This window comes from Calidris pugnax, unplaced genomic scaffold (assembly GCF_001431845.1).
Source record: "Calidris pugnax isolate Ruff unplaced genomic scaffold, ASM143184v1 scaffold68, whole genome shotgun sequence".
Taxonomy (NCBI): Eukaryota; Metazoa; Chordata; class Aves; order Charadriiformes; family Scolopacidae; genus Calidris; species Calidris pugnax.
Genome location: NW_015090921.1, coordinates 727,836 through 752,608, shown reverse-complemented (window position 1 = coordinate 752,608; position 24,773 = coordinate 727,836). Strand labels below are relative to the sequence as shown.

General features: G+C 47.9%; 1 long non-coding RNA gene across 2 annotated transcripts in view; it reads right to left on the bottom strand.

Moving 5' to 3' along the window:
* The window catches only part of LOC106892747, a 127,601-nt gene that overhangs the window by 73,893 nt on the left and 28,935 nt on the right, over nt 1–24,773 (bottom strand). Inside the window, exon 2 of one of the 2 annotated variants that reach the window (XR_001412933.1) lies at nt 24,256–24,320. The exons of the other annotated variant lie outside the window; for it this stretch is intronic. This is a non-coding gene — a long non-coding RNA (uncharacterized LOC106892747). The remainder of the gene's footprint in view (nt 1–24,255; nt 24,321–24,773) is intronic. 2 annotated transcript variants of the gene reach the window in all.

Here is a 24,773-nt window from a genome sequence, read left to right as displayed (position 1 = left end):
AGATTTATCATCTACTGATCATTGTGCCCAACACAACTGCCAGTATAGCAGATTAATCACCTCCCTATCATCATGCCCAACGCAAGAGAAGGTCCTCTCTGAAGGTCCCCACACCTAGTGGAAGGGAAATGCAAGGCCAGAAAGAATATCTCCCCCTGCCCTCCTTTTCATGAAAACTTCTCATACAAAGATAGCCTTAAATAAGCGTACGATACAGAATATAGGGTGGATTATTTTTTTTTTTCCTTGCTGACTTCAGTTTCACAACCCGGTGTCTCCATTTGCTTCGGCGCTGCCACTCCTGGTTTATGAGGGAGGGGGAAAAAAACCAGGTCCCCAGTGTGCGACTCAGGCACCACGTTGCAAGTGTTTTCTGGTGAAGAGGTTCAGTCACACTCTCAGAAAATAACTAGAGCCCAGAGTGATTTTGTAGCCTTGGAGGAAAGTGTCTCCAGCAAGACGCCACGGCGTGGGTTGTGAAAGGCACAAAAAACCCCACGCACACCCTTTGCCCCGTCGCAGCATTCTCTGACTGCTGACATCTGTTAACTTTAGCAGGCTTTCCAATTCTGTTTTTGAAACAGCCAAATTTGAGTCCTTGCCACAGCTAAAATAGCCGAGTAACTGAGCAAACCATCCTGTCAAGAAAAAGCTACTTTCCACGCCCGTTAAACCCGAAACCCTTTCAAATCTTCTCCAGCAGCTGCAAAACATCCTTCTGGAAGCTGCTGAGATGCCTCTTGGCCGCCTGCACGGTGAGGAACAGAAGCCTCTAAGGATTTCTGTCCCTCCCCTTGCAGAAAGAAAGACAGAGATTAGATTTGTCAAACAGGGGATAAGAAGTTAACGGGGGCCGATAAGGTTAGACATGCCAAGCAATTCAGCAAACAGTTCTGGAAAGAACGATTAGATCTAGGCTAACTAAGTATGAGAAATGCTGACTTTAACCCAATTACTCACAGTGATTTTAGAGGTCTGGGAAGAGCCCAGCGCTACAGCGTTTGTAATCAATGGACGTGCATGAAAAGGGGCAGGCTGCCTTCCTCGCCCCACCTCCCAAAGAAACAGAGATTCAAGTTGAAGAGATGTTGGGAAAAGAAAGGTCTCTGAATTTTCCTAAATTTAGAGACTTTGCCTTGGCTCTTGCCAAGTCTTAGCAGCAGGGAAATCAAGATCAGTTCCCAAAAGTTTGGGTTTTTTTTTCGTATTTCAGACAATTACCGTACCTCAAGGACTTCCATGGTCTTATGTGAGTTAGAAGACAATGGAGACATACACTTGGTCTCTGCTCTTTCTGAAAAAAACAAAACAAAACAAAAAAAAGCCTTTTCCCCCTACAAAAAACATCAACTGGAAGTCAAAATATTTGCCTTAGAGAAACCCCTACAAAAAACATCAACTGGAAGTCAAAAGACAATATTTGCCTTAGAGAAATGCTCCATTCCTTTTTCTCTAACCCACAAACCAAAGACCTTGGGGTCATTTTCTACTCAAGCTGGTGCCTTCCCACTTTCTGTAGCTCTGTAAGAATGAGAGTCCCACCAGATGGGGTTGGGTCCCCCAGGGCTGGGACTCACTGAAATCCGCAAAGATCAAGGGCTTTGTGAAGCCAAGACCACTCTCACCAGGTTTATAAAACTCGAGATGGGAAAAATATCCCAGACTCTTAGCTGCACACCACCGCGTGACATTTAATAATAGCAGAGACAACAACCATAGGTTAGGCCAGAGAGTTTCTCAGTCAACCCAGCTTTGATATACGTGGCTTCAATAATAAACTCATTTTCTGCTCGTGTTTTCATGCTGAGGCCTTATCCAGAAGGAATACTGGCGCCCTTTCTTTCTGTTTTTGTTTTTTTTTTCCAAAGCATCTTTCATTTATGTCACAAAACCTACCAACCTATTTTATTTTTTCATCTAATTTAATTTGTGGCCCTGGTTTGTCATAGCACCAAAAATATTTCTTCAGCGTTCTGTTAAAGAGTATACACAAATTCACGCGTGCTTCAACAAACAATTTTGGAGAGGGAACTTTCAGGGGAAATTGCCTGGAGAGGTTTAAGAGAAATGAATGCTATTTCATTATTAGGACTTGTAGAACATAAATACAGCTCCCAGACATTTTTCCTTTTTCAAAAAAACTCTGTACACTAGGGAAATCCTTGAAGTTATTGCAAACTGGCAGTGCTGCGTTAATGGTTGGACTTGAGGATCTTAAAAGTCTCTTCCAACCAAAATGATTCTACAGTATCTTCCTTGTATTTTCCTCCTCGCAATGCCTTTATGAGCCAAGGAAAGTCTAGACTCTTTGGAGAGAGCTGGAGCTCCGAGAGGCATCCACCTCTCAGAAAATCACCCAGAAATCCAGCACTTCCACTCATGCTGGACTATGCGGGGTCCAACCAAGTTCTACAGGCTCCGTTCCAGTATAACCAGGGTAGTGCCTGCCCCACTAACGAGCCTCTGGGAGGCAGCTCTTCATTAGTAGCAGCACAGCTCTGTGTTTTTAAACGACTTCCAGGCAACTGTAGTAGCAAGGAAAACTCCCCCAAACAGAAATCCAGCACTTCCACTCATGCTGGACTATGCGGGGTCCAACCAAGTTCTACAGGCTCCGTTCCAGTATAACCAGGGTAGTGCCTGCCCCACTAATGAGCCTCTGGGAGGCAGCTCTTCATTAGTAGCAGCACAGCTCTGTGTTTTTAAACGACTTCCAGGCAACTGTAGTAGCAAGGAAAACTCCCCCAAACCAGCTGTGATAGACCCCAATAAGTACCATCCTCCTTAGCACGTCCAGATACACGGACTCAATTCAGCATCATCAACACACAGAAAGGAGAGCTGAAGAACCTAATGGCCCTGGAGGGTTTGTTGAAGGAAGTCTGGCTGGCAAGGAGGTGAGGAAAATGAGAATTTTGCATGGATGACATGAGTTGAATTAGAAGTCTTTGTATTTCAATGGCTTCACGGTGAGAAATTCACCCATTGCACAGGTGCTGGGCACATCTGATAGACCAGGAAAAAGTGTGAAACAGCAACAGCTAAAAGAATTATCTAAGAAAAATCTACTCAGACCCACGAGTCATTCCTTACCTCCAGGAAGGGGGGTGGGGGTTAAAAATGGTGTGGGAAAAACCCCACGTGAAGTGATGAGTCAGCAAGTAATTAGTTAAGACATCTCTCTTGAACCTTGGAGCACCGGCCCTCTAGGAAATCCCAACTGGAGCAGAGCCTAATGCTCTCCAGCTGCCCCTTCCCACCCGAAGCTCAGGGGCATCAGCTCCAACCAAAGAGGCCAGGACAGACACGGGAGAGTCTTCCTGCTCGCTGAAAGATTAAACAAAGATGAAATCAGGCCAAACGAGGGATGCAGCTACTCCTGGGCTCTGCTCCATTCCCTCCTTCACCCTGTGACCTGAACACCACCTGCGCTGGCTGGGAACCGGTGACACCACCACAATTATTTCTGCCCTTTAAATGAAGCTCTGCTGGGCTTGGGTGACGAGTAGATGCTCAGAGCCAAGAGGCAGGTGGACTAATTTCGCTTGGCAAAGGGCTCAGAGCTGGCAGCACCTCGAGGGACAACCAACCCAAGCAATGCGCAAGGGTTCATCGACAACCCAGTCTGAGGTGAATTATGAAGACCCCCAAACAGTGTGAATTAAGGGATCCATGTTAGGAAGCAGATGCCTGAAGGGCAGAGGTGGCAGCAGAAGGTCCTGCTCAGGTGGCAAGGGGCAGCAAAAGCTGTGCTGGCCTGCTCTGCCCAAGCCATCAAGGTCACCAACCCAGCCTGTCACATTTCCAGACAGCACCATCTGGCAGTGAAGTACAACTGATCTAAACTGTCAAAACCATCTTCCTTAGTGATCCAGGGCAAAATTTTTTCGGCATGGAGACAGCTTAACTCACAGTGTTAAATAAAGCTGATCTCCACCAAAGCGACCTCCACCAAAGCGTTGAATTCATCCATATTGCCAGTACCTAAACATCATCCATGCTTCCAGTCCCTAAATGGGCTCCAGGAGAGATGGGGAGGGACTCTTGATCAGAGAGGGGATCCAGAAGACGAGGGGGAAGGGTCTTACACTGAAAAAAGGGGAGATTTAGATGAGATATTAGGAAGAAATTCTTTACTGTGAAGGCAGTGAGACACTGAAACAGGTTGCCCACAAAAGCCCCATCCCTGGAGGGGTTCAAGGCCAGGCTGGATGGGGCTTGGAGCAACCTGGTCTGGTGGGAGGTGTCCCTGCCCATGGCAGGGGTTGGAACTGGATGATCTTTAAGGTCCCTTCCAACTCGAACCATTCTATGACTCCACAAGAAGGAATAAAGAGAAGTCTCCAAAGAAATTAAGCTGCCTCTAACCCTGCTTTATGGTCAATCACAGCATCTGATGGCTTACACAACAAGGCGCTAAATACTACCCCACCCTAGCCCTGAATTCCAACATAAGGCTTAAGATACTTTTGGCCCCTGACTTCAAACTTTGCTAAGAGCTGCTCCTGCTACACAGGTTGTACCCACAGGAGAAAACAATTTTCAGGAGGTGTTGCAGTTTGGGCCAGGTTGGCCAATGACAAGATGCTCTCCCTGACCTCTCGCCCCAAGGAGAGGAAGAAGAGAGATAAAGAGATTTATGAATTTAGGAAAAAAGCTAAACTACTTCAATGAAATATTAATAATAAAATAGAAGGTAAATAATGAAATAGATACAGTATATATAAATATATACAAAACCATACCAAGGTCCCAGGGAGATGTCACTGGCAGATAATGGAAAAGGTCCAGACTGGTCCCAGTGACGAATGAGAACTGGATTCCAGAACTCATTAACGGAGATTGAAGGTAGATGATCTGACAGGGTCTTCCTCAGGCACCGGTCAGCAAAGACAGAGAACCATTGAAGAGGAGCCAACCTGACCCCTTTGGTCCCTCAGCTTTTATACTGAGCATGGCCAATGGGAGGGAACACCCTATTGATCAGTTTGGGTCAGCTGACCTGGTTGTTTACCCTATGGGGAGGGGCGGACAGGTCAGGTGACCCTGAAATTTTTGAAAATCTTAAACTGGTTGCCATGGTAATGAGTGTAAACAAGAGCCTCTCTCACTCAGCCAAAGAGTTGGCTCCACTCCACCCCACCCCAAACCAGGGCAGGAAGGAAGGACTCAAACCCAGAGCAGTGGTTCTGAGGCTGTTTGGCCTGAGTTATTTGGATAGGTCACCTCTCTGGGCTGCTTCTTCCCACCTGGGGATAAATCCCTGCCCTGGCAAACCCCACCAAGCACTGCATGGCTAAACCAGACACCAGGGTGGGCGAAGGAGGGTGGAAAAAGATGGAGGCTGTCCAACCTGAACCTGATGGAAGAGCTCCCGTGCACAGGAACATGTTACCAGCGGTGTCTTCCATCATTTACTCTTTGGTTGGTCAGGTTTTTTTTTTTCCAGAATACCAGAATCACTGGTGGAAATGGCACATGAAAGCACAACTTCTACAAAGAGAGTGAAAGCCCCAAATTTCTTGCTCCAGCTGATGCTGTTGATGTTCAAACCTTTCTACTGATGCTCTTCCATTTATAAGATACTGGAGTGATGATTAAAAATGCTCCTCACAGAGCATCGGTATTTAGCTACAAAACTTATCTCCCAGCTTATGCAATATACTGGCACCTGCTTTTTCCTGGGCAGAAGAGGAGAGAGGAGAGAGAGAGAGGAGAAAATGGGGCAAAAACTACAGGGAAAAGGAAATCCCCAAACCTTTCCATGTACCCAATAAAGAGTAGCAACTCCAGCTATCTGCTGGAGTCATGGATTGTGAAATCCCAGATAAACCTAATGGTAGAGCAGAGCATGAGCAAACAAAGAAATAAGATCAAACAAGTAAGTATTTGAGGAGTAAGAGGTCAGAGGGTGAAATGGACATAGATATCTCCTTTCCTCCTCTTAAAAATCCTTGTATCTAGTACAGGAACAGAAAGTTTGTTCTGCATCCCATGCAGTGTGGAAGAAACCATGCCCATTTCAACTCGCACCCTAACTAGGGGGGGAGAGGGAAAACCTACCAAAAAAACCCCCAAAAACCAAACCAAAACAAAAAACCACCTAAAACCAAGAGACAAACCATCGTGGAAGGGCACTGAAGAAGACATTGGCAGGAAAATAAGAGGAACTACGTTTACAAAAACTCCTCGTAAACACCAGCCCCTGAAAAACAGGTTGAGATACTGCTGCTTATAGCAAAGTACTGAAGAACGGCGTGGGTATATTCCTTTCTCAAAGGATTAGAGTAATTTTCTTTTCCTTCCACAGGAAGATTTACAGTGGGCTTTAATTCCCTGCGAAGGAGAAGGCAGTACCTCATACAGGATGGACACGGAAACCACGCAGACAGGACTGCCGTTGGGACAACATTTACTTTAACTCTAATTTTCTGGTGACACATAGAAGCGTTTGAAAATAATAAAGGTTGTCAAAATATTTTCCATAATAAACTCCTACACACGGCACATTTACAAGACCAGCACAGTTTCCTACCCAGCTGGTGCACTAGCTGCTACCAAGAGATTCCCCGATTGCTAAGATGCCACCTCAGCTCGGTTCTTACTACAGGCTGGAGGATTCCCCCTCCTTGTCATTACATTTTTGACTCTCTTTGCAAGGGGAGAGTCAAAAGTGGAGTCAATTCTCACAAGTGGTGGCATTTGGGTAGCGGAGGAACTTCTCACATAAGGATAATTACTGATCCCCAAAGTATCAGCCACCCCAGAAACAACAGCAAAGGAAGGCAGTGTATCTCTGTAACGTGCAATCGCAGAAGGATATAGGGTTGGAAGGGACCTCTGGAGATCATCTAGTCCACCTTCCCTGCCAGAGCAGGTCCACCCAGAGCAGGTCCCACAGGAACGTGTCCAGGTGGGGTTTGAATGTCTCCAGAGATGGAGACTCCACCACCTCCCTGGGCAGCCTCTTCCAGGGCTCTGCCACCCTCACAGCAAAGAAGTCCCTCCTCATGTTTAGGTGGAACTTCTTATGTTCAAGTTCCAGGGCTCTGCCGAATGTCTCTGGGCAGGTTGGGGAGGACAAAAGCAAGTCACAGCTCCCCAGCTTTACCCCACATTGCCACGGGTGGATATACAGGACATGAGGGTATGGGGGATTTCCATTTTTGCTGAACATCAGCGGCAAGACGAACAAAATAAATTTAAGAAGCACTCTCAATTTGAGACCAGCAGATTGATCCCCACCAGGCAAGCTGCACTTCCCATCCCTGGCTTGGGATTCAAGCTCTGGAACAGAGATCCCAAGGCTCCTTATTTCAGACCTTCATTTAAAGCCCTAGGAAAGCTTCTTTCCCCACCCCCATTCCCTTTTCTTTTTTCTTTTTTTTTTTTTTAATTGGAGATGTAAAAAAGAGAAACAAACAAAAAAAAGCCCTCAAAAACCCACAACAGGGTAAGGCGCCCGTGCTCTCTGCCCATAATAACATTTGCTAATTAAAACACAAAGCAGCCAGGGCTGCAGGATTAATGGACATGGTTTCCTCTTTTCAAGTCTCGCCCGCTGACAGATCGCCTCATTCCTTCCTTGCTCTTGAACCTCTCAGGGAAAAAAAAAAAAAAAATTAAAAAAAAAGAAGAAAAAAAAATAAAAAAGCCAGTTTGCTTATCTTACAGTGTGGGGTTGCCATGGAAACCGCATCCCCCTGTGAGATGCTCTGTCATAACATTTCAGCACTGTATGGAAGGCTTAAAGACACAGCATCCTCTGCACCGAGGGCCGGGGAGGCAGCCGGAGCCTCGGCGGATGAGCGGCTGTCAGACCTCACCCCAGCCTGCAGCCGGGAGGGAGAGAACTGACAGCAGAAATGCTCCGTTCACTGACTTCTTTGCAAAAAAAAAATCCACTGCTGGGGCTGGCGATTACTCCTGACCCACAAATCTGGGGTAAGGCACGTTTTGCTGTTGGGAGAAAAGCTGCCTCCTGACAGCCCGATCTTTTCTTTCAGGAAAAGAGCACTGGCACCAACACCCAACCCCATCGTTCTACCACGGGGTAGCACAAAAGCACCTCTTTAGTCAGGGCTTTTTTGCTTTTTTTTTTTGGTCAGATTAGTCTTTGAGCCTTATTTTCCTCCGTCCTTTGGTAAGAAAGGAGGGGGGGAAAAGTAGCAAAGCACAGTAATTGCCCATAATGGGAACAGGCCTCCTAGAGCCTGCTCCTTAATTACAGGGATGGCTTCCAGGCTGTAATCACTAGGGGTCCAGATGGAAGATCTCCAAGCTCTTTGAGGGACAGAATGTGTCAGTTATTAATTAAACATATGAGGCAATTAGCCTCAAAACTTCGTCGTAAATCACCACAGCTGTGTTACTTTCGCTTTTTCCTTCGCTGAGCGCGAGTCAAACGCGCAGTGCGTTCCCCAGGAGGGTCACGAGGACTGAGGCCAAAAAAGCATTCCCAAACAAGCCCTTTGTTGTTGGGTGGGAGAAAAAAAAGAAAAAGTATCTGCAGAAAGCTTGTTTTCAGAAGTTAGCTACTTCCCAGTCCCATCCCTCACGGAGAGACGACGGATTCTGCCTACGATAGCTCTTCGCTGCTCCAGCCGTCTGGCGTGCAAGTCAACTGAACTCTCTCTGCCACCCCAAACAGCAGCCTGAAGTTGCTCTGGTAGAACAAGGAGGAGGAAACCATTCCTGTGGTTAACGGGGTCCATATTCCACCATCAGTCATCATCAACTGTATGTCGTTCATTCGTTGTTTTGGACCTTCTCAAGACTTCTATCTCAGTAAACTCCAGCGCATGTAGGACCTTGCTGCTGGTTGGTCACACATTTGGAAACGAGATGCTGTGCTGTATTCTGTCTCCAAGTTCAGAAACCAGGCCAAAACCACCATGGTTGTTAAACCCCAGTTAGTGATTTATTCCAGTATTTGCATTCACAGACAAAAAAAAAAAACCAACTCTCTCTGGGTCACATCAAGACAGCCTGACGTCAGCACATTGTTCCTCTGCGTTGTACTCCACGGTTCAGTGCCGCAGTTGGAGATTCTATCATCTAGAAAAACCTCAGTTGGTTTCCTTGAGCTTTTCTCACATGTGGCTGACGAGTGATGCAGTAACTCATTATTGACAATAGCAAGGGCTGGGTGGTGACCTCAGCCTGTTCTACTCAAACACATAAAGCACTTTGACCCCTTCCGTAGACGTTTTGGCACACTTGGAGAACACACTTTGAGGAAAGACATAGGAAAACTGGAGACCACCACCACATGGAGCCTGCAATCGAGTGCTCTAAGCTCCCCCTGGTACTTGGCAAAACACTGCAGGAGGAGGATTCTAAGAGGCTGCTTTGGAGTTGGCAGCCACTGAACTCTCCAGAAGCATGAGATACGTTGGGTCTACCAGCAATTAAGTGATGGTTGCTTGCACAGTTCGGAGAACACAGCACCTTGAAGGAGACCCAAGCCCACTGAAGGTTATGCAAGTTCAAGGAGAACACATGTACCCTCTCATCATGGAAGAGGATGGAATAGAGCCAAGAGCACCTCAGGTAACCATTTACCTCTAGGACAGTTGAATTAAACAAGGTGACAAACGACTGATGGACAGAATAGTAGGAATTCACGTGCGGGCAGCTCTCATTTATTAATTTATTTTCCTCCTTTGCTCAACAGGCCAGATCTGAACAAAATAAAGTGGCCTTCTACAGCAAACCATATTGCTATGTTGAGTGTTGGGTTTTTTTTTTTTTTAAATGATAAAACTGGACATAGCTTCTCATGTTCACCACATCCCCATCCATGTGACTGTAACTCATGTCTGACTGCCACGTAAGCAAAGAGACATTTAATAGGAAATTTCTGCAGATTTTCTTAAATGAATTCTACCAAACTCAAACAGAATACTAAATATTTCTGAAAGTAAAGCCCTTCAGAACATTTGCAGGCAGTGAACAGAAAGCAAAGCAAAAATCTTATCCCCACCTTTGATCAGAAAAGTCTGATCTGAGTAAAGTTTAGTTGAATGAGGACTTCAGTGTGGATTTCAAAGCTTTATGCTCAGAAAGAGGTAGGTAAAACTCAATATATGCAACCACAGGCATATATCCTTATGTCCTTATATATATATATGGATATGGATATATCCATAAATATGGAGATATATATATCCATATATCCTTAATGGGACTTTTAATAGGAGAATCTTCCTACTGGTCATTGGGTTGGAACAAGGTTTTTGCTTCTCTGCACAGCCCACCCCATTCTCAACGTCGACTGGACAGCATTTGCTCAGCATCCCCAAAGAAAAGAGCATGGGGCAGGGATGAAAAGAGAGCTTGTGTTCCATAAGAACAGAAATACACCTTCGTTTCATACAGTAAAGGTTAATTCCAGAAAAGAAAAAAGAAAAAAGACCCACAGCCACAAAAAAAACCCCACAACAAACCAACCCCACCTCCAGGAACTGAGTCACTTGTGACCATTCCCTTCTAGAAAGGGGCAAGAATGAACTTTCTCAGGCACCAGTTTTAAGCTGGGTTACTAAACTGGGGGTAGAAGTCAGTCATTGTACAGCCCTGTCCAGAATAATCATAGTGTTACAGCAGAGGCAGTATTTCCATTTTCCCCAGCCAAAAAGAACTTCATACTCAACTTAAAAAAATGAGAGTAATTTAACCACACTAGTACATTTAAACCTTGAGGGTCTTTGACGTTCATGAAAGCAAGGAAGTTGCTCAGCACACAGAAGGTTACCCAAGAGTAACTTGATAAAAAACAAGCATCAAAATCAATCCAAACATCAAAAGAATAATCTCTAATTAAATATGCTGGGGCTTTTGTCAGCCTGTTACCAGGGTCTTGATGATCTTTTCTGATTTCCCAGGGCTCAGGCAGGAATAACGGCATTAAATATTCCGTGCGTAATTGGGAGAAAAGAAACGAGGGAGAACAGACACAAATAGATTCAAATCACTCCTAAGATCCTACACCTTGTACTTACAAAGAGGTGGAATTTCAGCTGGAGCAACTCCCAACGTATTGTCGTGGCCAAACAAACCCCAAGAACACCCTGGCCAAGGAGCTCCCGATTTCTGGAGGTGACTGGCAAGATGTGACACCCCTTTGTGATGCACGGCCAGGCTGCTTTTGTCCTTCAGAGCATTTTATTTATTTTATTCTTTTTTTTTTTAAACAGTTCTGGACCTCTCAGCTTAATTGCACCCACTTCAGCTGTGAAGAGAGATTTATAATGGAACATAATTTGGAGGGATTAACTTCCACGCTGGTACACGGCCCGTGCAGAAGTGACAGCAAAAAAAAAAAAATTGATATTAGCTGTTGCTCCTGCCAAAGGATAACAGAGAAGCTTATTACACAGGCAATCAAGCTCCCAAATTAGTGCCGATTTTCACCCCACGCCACTTTACTGCTGTTAATGATGGGAAGCAGCAGCAAATGCAAAGCAAAAAAGCCCATCAGGAAACCAGCTTTCCATTTCCATCATTGAATGGGGCGACCAAAGTCCTTGTTTGGGTACAAACCTCAAAGGCAGCAATGGCTGAAGCCAGACCACAACAGAAAGCAGAGGAAAGGTCTACTGACCCCCATATCTCCTGTGACACCCCCAACGGCATGAGAACACCTTCAGCAATTTGGGACCACCTATGGAGACTGTCCCAGCTCCAGCCAGAGCTAAACTCAAAGCATTTAGGTTTGTGTTTTTAACCTATGGAGCCCCCAGTGCTAACTATAATGGCAGCCATCGTGCTCCCACCTGCTGAGGGGAGACCTCGTTCTCTCCAACTCCCTGAAAGGAGGGTGTAGCCAGGGGGGGACGGTCTCTTCTCCCAAGGAACAGGCCATGGGACAAGAGGAAATGGCCTCAAGTTGCACCAGGGGAGGTTCAGATTGGATATTAGGAAAAATGTTTACACGGAAAGAGTTATTAAGCCTTGGAATGGGCTGCCCAGGGAAGGGGTTGAGGCATCATCCCTGGAGGCAGTTAAAAGACAGGTTGACATAGTGCTTAGAGACACAGTTTAGTGATGGTTTTTATCGGGGTTATGTTGATGGTTAGACTAGATGATCTCAAAGTGTTGATGGTTGGACTAGATGATCTCAAAGTTCCCTCCCAACCAAGACAATTCTATGATTAATACAACCAAATAAAGATTGTTGTCATAGACAACTGAAGACCTATAAAGATGAGGCAAACCTCCTTGCAGCGTGCCTAGGAGGCACTATATAGACTCTCTCAAAACTATTATTTAGCAAACCTAGTGTGAGGTTACCTCTGTTCACACTACGCATGGCCACTCTTATGGCTGAGAAGGACTAATTCACGGAGAACACTCAACTATCCCAACATCTCCAGCTGCTGCTTAAAGTAGTCACTGCAGGTGGCAAGGGAGAGACCTGTCCTTAGATCAACTCTGACACCAGAACGCCTCTGTCATGTCATCTACTCCTGAACGTGGTGAGACCAGGCTGACAGCCTGGGCCTGACAGCTCGGTGGCATCCCTTCTGCTCACTTGCTGAGTCTAGAAAAGCTTTTATGGTAGCTTGCAGAAGCAACACTAGCAACTTGAGATATGCTCATGCTACACTTACTTCACTAGCATTTGGTTTAATGGGGTACTTCCATAAATTTTCAAGGTAGACCTCTCTCCCCTGGGAAAGCTCAGATTAGACCAGGACCCCTGGAGGGGTTCAAGGCCAGGTTGGATGGGGCTTGGAGCAACCTGGTCTGGTGGGAGGTGTCCCTGCCCAGGGCAGGGCGGTTGGAACTGGATGATTTTTAAGGTCCCTTCTAACCATTCCATGGTTCTATGATGGCTATCTTTAAAGATTCCAAGATCTACCTGGTAATTTTGCAGAAGAGTAACTGTGACTCACCATTCTGCAAACCGGTGGGTCAGTCCAAGGCACGGCATGAAGGGACTACTGGACAGATATTTAAGTTATGACTTCAAAACAGTTATTGTGCACCAAATCAGTGACAGACTGAGGAGCAGCACTGAACGGGGCAGAGGCAACCATAAGCTGAAGGAGGTCAGGGAACCAACTCACGGTTCTATCACGGGCTGCAGGTAGAGCATGGAGCTGACGCTGGGGAAGGGGAGCAGGCAGGGACTACAGCTCATTAACCTTTCCAGAAAAATCCACTCCCAGCCTCCAAAAGCACTTTTTTGTTGTTGTTGTTGTTGTAAATCAGCCAACAGCTCCTTATCATACAACGTCACCATTGACACCGCAACGTGGGGAGTGATGCACCCCATCAGGGACGGCTCCAAAGGGCCACACCGGCAGTCACAAAGTAAATTACAACACTGTCCTTGGTGCCATGACAGAAAAAGAACAGCTGGAGACAACGTTTTGAAATATGAATTGCCCACAAGAAAAGTAAACACCATACTGTAATCCGGATAATATTTAATATACGTATCGCTGTGGTGCCCAATAGCATGAGAGCCCGTTAAAGGGCCAAACGCTGCCAAAAATACACTTTTAAGGGAAAACCCAAAACATAATCACAACAAATACCACATGAAGCCACACACACAATGAAGAAGGGGTAAAAAAAAAAAAAAAATTAATAAAATTTCTGTGCATGAGGCCACAAACCACACAAAGGGGGCTTCAGGACCACAAGCTCTGCTGCTGGACACTCACACCTGCAGCATGTGCAGTGGGGCCAAATCAAACACCACCACAGCTGGATCTGGGTATAGGATCATAGTGGTTTGAGTTGGAAGGAACTTTAAAGACCATCCAGTTCCAACCCCCTGCCCTGGGCAGGGACACCTCCCACCACACCAGGTTGCTCCAAGCCCCATCCAGCCTGGCCTTGAACCCCTCCAGGGATGGGGCAGCCACAGCTTCTCTGGGCAACCTGGGCCAGGCTCTCACCACCCTCACAGGAAAGAATTTCTTCCCAATATCTCATCTAAATCTCCCTTCTTTCAGTTTAAAACCTCTCTCCCTCATCCTATGGCTCCACTCCCTGATGAAGAGTCCCTCCCCATCTCTCCTGACACCGCAGCACTGTGTGGAGGTGCCAGCTCAAGTTCCAGCAGCACTTGTGGACGCTGCATCCCACCTAGTCAAGGGTCTGTTTACTAGCCGAGACGATGGAGGTGTTTTACTTCCAGTTCCAGAAACACTTTTCTAAATACTATCTTTGGCACCTCTTCAGCCCAGGATAGTCAAGGGTAAAAATGGCTTTCACACCTCTTTATATTTCTCTTCCCCTCCTTCTCTAGTTTTGTGTCTCTCCTTGTAAAGACAAGGGCAACATCAGTTAAGTCACCCAGCAAACGTGAAGCAATTTTGATTCTGTCTGAAAGACACACTACAGCCATGAAGCTACCACTACAATTAGTGATTTGAAGTCCAACTGAGCAGGAAGCAGCAAACCACGCAAATTAAAGTTTTGCAGAATCTCCACCCTAAGCACACCAAGCGCACATTAGGCCAGAAGCAGCTGCAGCCCTACCCATTTCAAGGTCCCCAAAATGACATTTCCATGTGCCTGAAAGAACCTGCTTCATTCAACACCTTTCAAGCCTGATGGAATCCGACAGTCTCAGCACTTCTCACGTAGGAGCCAGGCAAGTTCAGCAGCTACGGGCACTCTCTCAGTGGTGTGCTATTGCCCTTAACTCTCTTGCCTTTTCACTGAATTTTCACTGAATTTCACTGAATTTTAGAGTTGGAAGGGACCATAGAGATCATCTAGTCCAACTCCCCTGCTGAAGCAGGATTGCCTAGAGCTTGTCAGAGCATGTTACTCAGGAGCATCCAGGCGGGTCTTGAAAATCTCCAGAGAAGGGGACTCCACACCCTCCCTGGGCAGCCTGTTCCAGGGCTCTGCCACCCTCACCGTGAAGAAGTTTCTCCTCATATTTGAGTGGAACCTCTTCTGTTCCAACTTGTGCCCGTTGCCCCTCGTCCTCTCACTGGGAACCACTGAAAAGAGTCTGGCTCCCTCCTCCTTCAACCCTCCCTTGAGATACTTGTAGGCGTTGATAAGGTCTCCCCTCAGCCTTCTCTTCTCCAGACTAAAGAGTCCCAGCTCTCTCAGTCTCTCCTCATAAGGGAGGTGCTCCAATCCTTGAATCAATTTTAAGCTTGCTTCAGGTACCACACTGGAAAGCTGTAGAGCTTCATTAAGCTCTCCAGGGACACAGGTTTGCTCAAGCCAGACCAAATCTCTACAGCAGCAACACCACTGAGGGCAGGATCACGGAATTGTCGGAGTTGGAAGGGACCTCTAGAGATCATCCAGTCCAACTCCCCTGCCAAAGCAGGGTTGCCCAGAGCACATCACTCAGGAGCATCCAGGTGGGTCTTGAAGATCTCCAGAGAAGGGGACTCCATGACCCCCCTGGGTCACCTCTGCCAGGGCTCTGCCACCCTCACCGTGAAGAAGTTTCTCCTCATATTTGAGTGGAACCTCTTCTGTTCCAACTTGTGCCCGTTGCCCCTTGTCCTGTCACTGGGAACCACTGAAAAGAGTCTGGCTCCCTCCTCCTTCAACCCTCCCTTGAGATACTTGTAGGCGTTGATAAGGTCTCCCCTCAGCCTTCACTTGTCCAGGCTAAAGAGCCCCAGCTCTCTCAGCCTTTCCTCATCAGGGAGATGCTCCAACCCCTCCATCATCTCTGTTGCCCTACGCTGGACTCTCTCCAACAGATCACTGGCCATCTTGAACTGGGGGGCCCAGAACTGGGTGCCGTATTCCAGTTGTGGCCCCACCAGTGCAGAGTAGAAGGGGAGAATCTTGTCTGGATCATGGATCAAAGCCAGGATCATGCCTAGCTTTTCATACCAGGCTGGCTGTTGGAGCTGGGAGATGGTAGCCCAGACCAGGGAACCCGGAGCTACCGCTAGCGATGCTGGCTCTGGCACAGACCTCCTTATCTATGGACTTCTGCTCTGGCAACAGCCCGTGGTGCCTCCATGTCTCAGCTTCCTCATCCCTGTGATGAGTAGAGGGGGCACACGGCATTTCTGTACCTCACTGGAGTGCCACATGGCTTTCTCTCTTATTATTTATCACAGCAGAAGGTGGAAAGGGGGCACTTTATTTCTTCGGGCTGTCCAAAGAGGTTAATGTGACCTTTAGATGTGCCATACCCAGCTGACCTGGCTTTGTCTCCAAGAAGGTTACGTCTTGTAGGGAGTTCACAGACGTGGCTCCCAGGTAGCAGAGCTCTACCTGCTGCTTGTAAAAATGAGTATTTCTTCGGGCTGTCCAAAGAGGTTAATGTGACCTTTAGATGTGCCTTACCCAGCTGACCTGGCTTTGTCTCCAAGAAGGTTACGTCTTGTAGGGAGTTCACAGACGTGGCTCCCAGGTAGCAGAGCTCTACCTGCTGCTTGTAAAAAAAGAGTCAAATTGCTGAGATTTCAGGAGGGATGTTTGTTTCTCAATGTGTTGGCACCTGAAACGCTTGTCAAAGGCCACCTACCCTTGACCGGTGATCTCCAAAGTGCACAGGACGCGTTGGCATGGGACGGTGTGGCGATAGGGCGAGGGGTAACTGTTTTAAACTGAAAGAGGGGAGATTTAGATGAGATATTGGGAAGAAATTCTTTACTGTGAGGGTGGCGAGACCCTGGCCCAGGTTGCCCAGAGAAGCTGTGGCTGCCCCATCCCTGGAGGGGTTCAAGGCCAGGCTGGATGGGGCTTGGAGCAACCTGGTCTGGTGGGAGGTGTCCCTGCCCAGGGCAGGGGGGTGGAATGAGATGATCTTCAAAGTCCCTTCCAACTCAAACCACTCTGTGATTACCTGTGGTTTACTCACCACTAGGAACAGAGCAAACAGCTCCCTTCCTCCGGTAAACACATCAAGACACAAGCTCTAGCCCCAACCTGAAGGATATACGAAAAATTAATATCTCTGAGCCTCCTTTACCCCGCCACCAGCAAGCCTCCCACCCTGCAATTTGCTTTGAAATAAGGGAAAAAGCACTAATTGTTCAGAATTAGTTGCTGGCTGAGACACCAGCAGCTAAGAGTGTGCATTCTCTGCATACATGAACTCTATCCCCAGGCTTGGGAAAGTACCAGTTCCACCAGTACACACCAACTGTCTTTTGAAAGCCTCACCACAGCAGGCACTACACCAACCTGCCTGCCTCAACTCCAGGTTTTAAACCAGAACAAATATATTACTGTGAAAGGCGTGATGCATGCCCGAGCAAGTTATTTCCAGCCCGTTTTCCCTGTGAACATCTCACAAAACTCAAGTTTACGTTAAATACACGTTACATATTCTCTTTCTTTGGAGGGCAATCAGCATCCCAGTTCCCTTGCCCCAGGAGGTACTGGCACAATCCACTCTGATTAGACTCAGGAGGGGGAGCAAACAGACAATTACTCCGATAACAATCTTATCTGAGGGCAGAAATGAGATTAGCTGCCCGGGCTGCAGCGATTCCTCCTCAGACAGAGCGTTAAAAGGACTGACTAACTCAGCGTGGGACAGGGAAGGAATTTCCCTCCGGAGCACGTTGGGAAGTAGAGAGGTGCAATCACAGAATCACAGAATCTTCTAGGTTGGAAGGGACCTTAAAGATCATCTTGTCCAACCATCAACCTAACTGACAAAAATAGACACCCACACAACAAACAAGAAGCATCACCATCACTAAACCAGACCTCCCAGCACTACATCAACCCGTCTTTTGAACACCTCCAGGGATGGTGCCTCAACCCCCTCCCTGGGCAGCCCATTCCAATGCCTGAGAACCCTTTCAGTGAAAAAATTTTTCCTAATATCCAGCCTGATATCCTAATATCCTTCCCCTACCGACCCCTTTCAAGGAGGGAGAATTATCTGGTAGGACCGAGCGGTCACGAACAGCACAGGTTCCTGGCTCGATGTTTTCCTGGCAACGCAGCAGCCGGACAATTCCTTCCTCCTAATTTTCTATTGTAAGGCAGAACATTGCACCCCAAGAAGTAGTTGGTGAGATCGGGGGGGACCCCATCCCGCTGCCCTCCCCTCTGTCTCATTTTTGCCATTTACTCTCAAAATTCTGGGATGGCAGAGCACACACTCACTTCCCACAGACCTAATGAACGATGCTGTTGGGAAGTCCTCCTCAAACGGTTTTGATTTTACTTCTCTAATTTGATCCCCCTTTTTTTCCCCCCACAGTTATTCCCTTTACAACAGACTAACCCCTCTCCCCCGGCTGTTCACAGCCCCCACATCTCTCTGGAACAGGCTCCAGTCAGAGACAGAGCAACATTAAGGGATATTAACAGATCTTCTCTGAGATAAGGATCCCAGATAAGTCAAAGGCAGGATAATTAATACAGTAATGGGACAGAAGCCAAAGCCCTCAGGAGGTTGCTTACACCATACCTATACCAACAGGTTTACAGGCTGGGAGCTTGTAAACTATGGTTGGACTTGGTGATCTCAGAGGTCCTTTCCAACCATGAAGATGCTGTGATTCTGTAATTATTCCCTGTAATGGACATGACAGACCAGACTTCTCCAGGGGCCAGCTTTGTTGCCGGTAGGATGTGGGTGCTGTAGCTGGGGGAATGGGTATTGTCTCCAACAACCAAAGGACCAATTTTCTAATTATCTATCTGCAACACAGAGCAATTTCACCAACTCTACACATCGGCCCCTTCCTGCAACTGGGCAAAGACCTACAAAAACAGGTTCGCCAGCAATGCCACCCCTAAAGAGAGTAACAATTTCACCAGCCCAGCTAAATCAAGCTGAGGGCAATTCAAAAACCATATAAAAGAAAGTTGCTCCAAAAAGGCAGAGGGATAAACTTTCTTCCTGCAGTACGTGACAGCCTCGTGCTTCAGTATTTGCAGTTTTATTTACACATCTATTCAGACTTAAGCCGAATATCCTTATAAAAATACATAAGTGAGCGGCACGAGAAGGGGGCCAACTGCTACGCTTCTGCTTTGCCCATCTGAATTCACAGCATTTACGTCGTTATAATCCTTCGTATAGGAAGTTTATTTATACAGACAGGGATTTCTGGAATTCTGTGGATTAGTCAATCTCCAGCATTCTCAGCGCACGCATTTTAGCATCGGAATTACGCTGCCTGGATATCCAACGCCTCGAGTAAATATTTGGGCTGAGGAAGGTTAAACAGATTAGTCAAGATGAAGCCAGGGTTCTCTGCTTATTTACTCCCAAGCTTAAACATCGCTCTTCTTCGTTTAAGAAGCCTGGCTTGAAAAGGAAAACCTCCCAAAGCAACAAACAAAACATACTTACCCAGCCCGAAAGTGAGCCAGCGCCGAGATTTCTATCACACTCAGCCTGGGTACGTGTGTGACAAAGCCACATCACAAATCTCACACTCCTCGGCCTCCTCACCGGGATGGTGTGGAGGAAACAACAGCTTCAGCACAAGCCCCCAAGCTTGGGCTGCACCAGGGAGATGGGATAAACCACCACCCCCCCCTCTCCCCGGCTCATTTCAAAGGCAAGAGAGGGAAATAATTGGTGTGAAAACCATTTGCAGCTCAGTTACACTTTGGAGATGTGAGGAGGCAGTTGCGCACAAGGCCACCTGAGACCCTGTTTCTTGTCCCTAAGTCTTACCCTGGAGAGGATTTCCAAGCGCTCTCAGCGATGCCCCGCAGCAGCTTTCATCACCCATTACACCCATTACAAGCAGAGGTCCAGTTCCTGAGCCCACCTCGGTTAAACTAGGTCTCAGCGATGCCCCGCAGCAGCTTTCATCAAAATCAGCAATAAATCCCCACCCATTAAAAGCAGAGATCCAGTTCCTGAGCCCACCTTGGTCTAGATCCAGTTCCTGAGCCCACCTGCTGTACCACCCTCCCCAAAACTTCCAGTGCCATTTTTTGGTGGACATCAAGTGCCTGATCCAAAGCCCTTCCACTGCCAACAGGCTTTGGATCAGGCGGTGAAGGAACCCAAGAGTCAGAAAGCCAAACTCTTCCATTTCACCCCTTGCCACACGTAGATTAAGACTGAAAGCAAAAGAACAAGCTGTTTAAGAAGAAGACAAGACCATGTGTGAGGAGGTACAAAGCCCAGCACAAGCCAAGAGTTTGGGCAGGAGCAGACAGGGATGAGGAGGTCACCTCTCAGCCCGTTTGCTCGGGTTCAATTTCCCATTCAGTTGTTTTTTTTAGAGGCACAGACATTAAAATGTGGGGTTTTTTTTCCATTAAAGCATCAGGAAAATAAGAAATTGTGCTCAAATGAAATGTCCCCACAGATATCTATTGCCACTTGCTGGGTTTCCACCCTCGGCTCCCTCCGTCCCCACCGAGGCCGTCTCTAGAGAACTTTTGTGTACAAATTTCGGGCACTTTGGAAGAGGAAGAAGTGCCTTTCCCTCCGATCCACCACACGTTTACTCTGAACAGATGTAACATTCCTAAGAAGCTCTCAGCTGACTGCCTTTGAAGTCTGAAGGAAAGGGGGGGGGGGGGGGGGGAAGAGGCTCGACCTTGAAAGCTACATTTCTTCCCTTAAAAGAAGAAGTCTCCGGGGACTCTTGAGAGAAATAAAAAGCAAATTCCCCAGATCCTTATCTCGTGCTATTTTTGAGAGGCTTTTGTTTTGTTCCTTTGCTCTTGTGGTGGGTTGGATTAAAGGACTTCCACAGACACCCCACGCCACCTCCCTGTATTTGTGCCCCCCCCACACCTTGCCAGGCTGGGGCAGCACCCCCCCTTTTCCCCAGCTTCAGCCCCACACCTGGACTTGCCCCAGGAAAGCCCAGCCAAGTGTGAAAAAGGAAGATTTTACGATGGGCAGCAGCAAAGAGAAGTTTTCTGGATGTAAAGCATTAACCCAAGGTGAATCCTCACCCACGAGTGCCCTCACGGCAAGCCACCGGGCCCTCCCGGCCAGCCCCCCCCCCCCCCACCCCAAAACCCTTGTGATGAGCTGGGCTCAAGAGCTCACCAACACCCCTCGGGGTGGAAATACCCTTATTTTCAGCAGCACCCAGCTCACACTTACCCCAGAACCGCCAGCGGTGACTTAAAAGTTAACTTTAAGAGGGGGAAAAGGGGCTGCTTTGCCTGTTTTACTCCCCGCTGCCATGTCCTCGGCGTTCCTCTCCTCCTCTCCCCAAGCTCAGCTCCTCCTCTGTTCGCCTGCCCTATTAACCTTCTCCGCATCCCACCCACTCAAATTTGCACGTTATTCTAAAGACACCCAGAGCCTTTTGTTCCAGGTCCTGGAACAAAAGCCCGAGCTCTTGCTGGCTGGCAAAGGGTGCCTTATTCCTGGACGTCACTCGGGGCAGCTCTAAGAGATTCCCCAAATCACCAAACCAGGATCCAAGGACGAGTCCTTTCCCAAATTCCACAGGGCAAGATAAGCCTGTGAGCCCTTGCGTTTACTTTATCTTAAAAGCCTTCACACACACACACACACACATCCTCTGGTTCTCCCCACTCAGTGAAAAACTAATTATTTACCACCGAGGCACGGAATAGGTTAAAGTTTTCTCCATCTCGCCCCAGCTCCCTTGGCAGATTAGGGGGAAAAAAAAAAGAAAAAAAAGAAAAAGAACCACACAACAATGAAGTCTCGGCACTTTGTGTGATATTGCTAATGCTTCCTGCGGGGATGGATGGCAGCGCCGGCTGCGAAAGAGGATTAGGCTCAGGGTTTAGAAGGAGGGTGCTCTGCGCTGCCGGGGGAGGGTTATCGGGTAAGAAACCAAGCTGCCCCCCAAAACCATGCCCACAGGACCCCTGCCAGCCTCGGGGTCTGGCTGGTAGCTCTGCCCAGGATCACCCACCCGCTCGTGGGGAGAGATAAAGCGGCGTCTGAGCTCGCCCAGGGGGATGAATGAGCAACGCTGCGCAGGCGGCTTCCTACGTTCAGCATCACCACACAGGGAGGTGCTCACAGAGCATCCCACCACGGCCCTCTGTGTTCAAACCCCACCTGGACACCTTCCTGAGCAACCTGCTGTGGCAGGAAGGTTGGACTAGATGATCTCTGGAGGTCCCTTCCAAGCCCATGTGATTCTGTGACACGCAGAGCCGGCCAGGGCACAGCAGAGCATGGGGGTTTGAGCGTCCCTGGCCACAGCTGGGAAATCTTGAAAGAAGAAGTGTTGGGTGGAGGTCCCTTCCAACCCCATGTGATTCTCCAGGGCAGAGCGGAGCACAGGGGTTTGTGCGCTCCCGGCCACAGCTGGGAAATCTTGAAGGAAGAAGTGTTGGTGGAGCTGTATGAGCTGTGGTGACATGGGCTGGCCTTCCATGGGCAAGGCTGAAAATCACAGAATCACAGAATGCTATGGGGTTGGAAGGGACCTCTGGAGATCATCCAGTCCAGCCCCCTGCCAGAGCAGGGCCACCCACAGCAGGTTGTGCACAGTTGGGTTTTGAATGTCTCCAGAGAAGGAGACTCCACCACCTCCCTGGGCAGCCTCTGCCAGGGCTCTGCTACCCTTAGAGCAAAGAAGTTCCTCCCCGTGCAGATGGAACTTCTCATACTCAAGTTTGTGCCCGTTCCCTCTTGTCCTGTCCCTGGGCACCACTGAAAAAAGCCTGGCCCCATCCTCCTGACACCCACCCTTGAAGTATTTATAGGTGTTGATCAGATCCCACCTCAGCCATCTCTTCTCCAGACTAAACAGACCCAGGTCCCTCAGCCTTTCCTCATCATCCTCCAGGCTCTTCATATTTGTAGAGCTTGGAGAAAGTGATATTTGAATACTGTCCAGCTCTCTTGAGCCCCCCTACCTTCCAGAACCCTAACCCATGGGATTTATGGGATTAACCCTTTATAAATACTGAAAGGGCATCTGTCAGCCCTTTTAGCCTCGCTGCTGAGGGCAGAGCTGACTCCGTGGAAGAAAGGATAAGAAACTGCCCCTGAGCATCCACAAGACACTTTTTCCATCACCCCGGGCTCCCTAAGGTACTATCAGCACCACAGCAGTTTACTCACACCCGTCCATCTCTACCAGCCCTCACAAAAAGAGACACAGCACCATTGCTTTTTTTTGGAATACCAAGGCTTTGGCCAAACCAGCCATCAAAATTTCCTCGACTTGAAGGGGTGCTTAACCTACTGGCAGCACCTCCTGGCTAATGCCCAGCTCAGTGTGCCACTTTCCCACCCCTACCCCCTAATATTTGCACTGTTCAAACCATCCAGCACGAGGAGTCTTCTTGAAGTCTCCTGCTTTTGTGCCACTTTCCCACCCCTACCCCCCTAATATTTGCACCGTTCAAACCATCCAGCACGAGGAGTCTTCTTGAAGTCTCCTGCTTTGGGTTTTTTGTTTGGTGGTTGGTTGTGGGCTTTTTTAAGCCCTATCTCCGTGCTTGTTCTTTTCCAAGTCATTTGTACAACGGATGCAAGTTGAAGTGACACAGAGAAGTCCCCCTCACCCCCGATTCTCTTCAGGGGGGTTTAAGAGCTCCCTGTCTGCTCCAGGTTGGAACAGCAAGCAGTAGCATTAACCCACGCTCTCCTGGGTTTTTACAGGTTTGGAAATCCCTGCTCTTCACTCCCAGGCCTCACCCAGCATGGCACGGTCTCATTCCACAACACTGTTCTAAATTAGTCTCTGCCACCTCCCACCACAGGCCAGGAAAGCCACAGACCAAACCCTCCAGCCAGCTGTAAAACCGGACAAAACAACAGTCTTAAGATGCTCACAAAGCACTTCCAGGAATTCTTGTCGGCCTTAAACCAAGCCAGTTGGCTCCTACCAAGGGCTAAGGCCTCGGTTTCTACTCTGCTCTTGTAAGACCCCACCTGGAGCACTGTGATCATTTGTACAACGGATGCAAGTTGAAGTGACACAGAGAAGTCCCCCTCACCCCCGATTCTCTTCAGGGGGGTTTAAGAGCTCCCTGTCTGCTCCAGGTTGGAACAGCAAGCAGTAGCATTAACCCACGCTCTCCTGGGTTTTTACAGGTTTGGAAATCCCTGCTCTTCACTCCCAGGCCTCACCCAGCATGGCACGGTCTCATTCCACAACACTGTTCTAAATTAGTCTCTGCCACCTCCCACCACAGGCCAGGAAAGCCACAGACCAAACCCTCCAGCCAGCTGTAAAACCGGACAAAACAACAGTCTTAAGATGCTCACAAAGCACTTCCAGGAATTCTTGTCGGCCTTAAACCAAGCCAGTTGGCTCCTACCAAGGGCTAAGGCCTCGGTCAGTGAAAGCTGGATGCTTTTAACTGATGAAAACAAACCTTCTTGTGCTGGTACAGTTCATGCACCTCTCTACTAACCTTTGCTGCTGGGTGCCGGCCTCCTCTGGGGTCCCTCTCTATCCTCGTGTCCTTACCATTAATCTCTGTAGAAGAAAAGAAGAAATGGAGCTGAAAGACCAAGGATTTGCCTGGCTTTGGAAGCTGAAAGACCAAGGATTTGCCTGGCTTTGTTTGTTTTTTTTTTTATAAAAATAGAACACAAACTTTCTCATTAACCTGCCTTCAACAAACTTGTGCTTTAAGGGACTTGTGAGCCCCTGCAGAGATCTGAATTCCAACTGACCTAATGCTTCTGGCCCTCTCCTATTCTCCAAGAACAATAGAGACAGTTGCAACAGTAAATTAAATAAAGTCACTGTCTTGCAAATCTTAATCAAGACCATCATGTGGAACCCGAGCCCTGGGAAGGCAAAGCTTCAGCTTGTTTCCCAATTTCACATCCCGAGAGCCAGGTGACTTAAGGTATGCAAGGAAACTTCATACCTCAGAAAAAATGTCCTGCTTAGTGGTAAGTGTTTTAAAGATTGTCTAAGAGA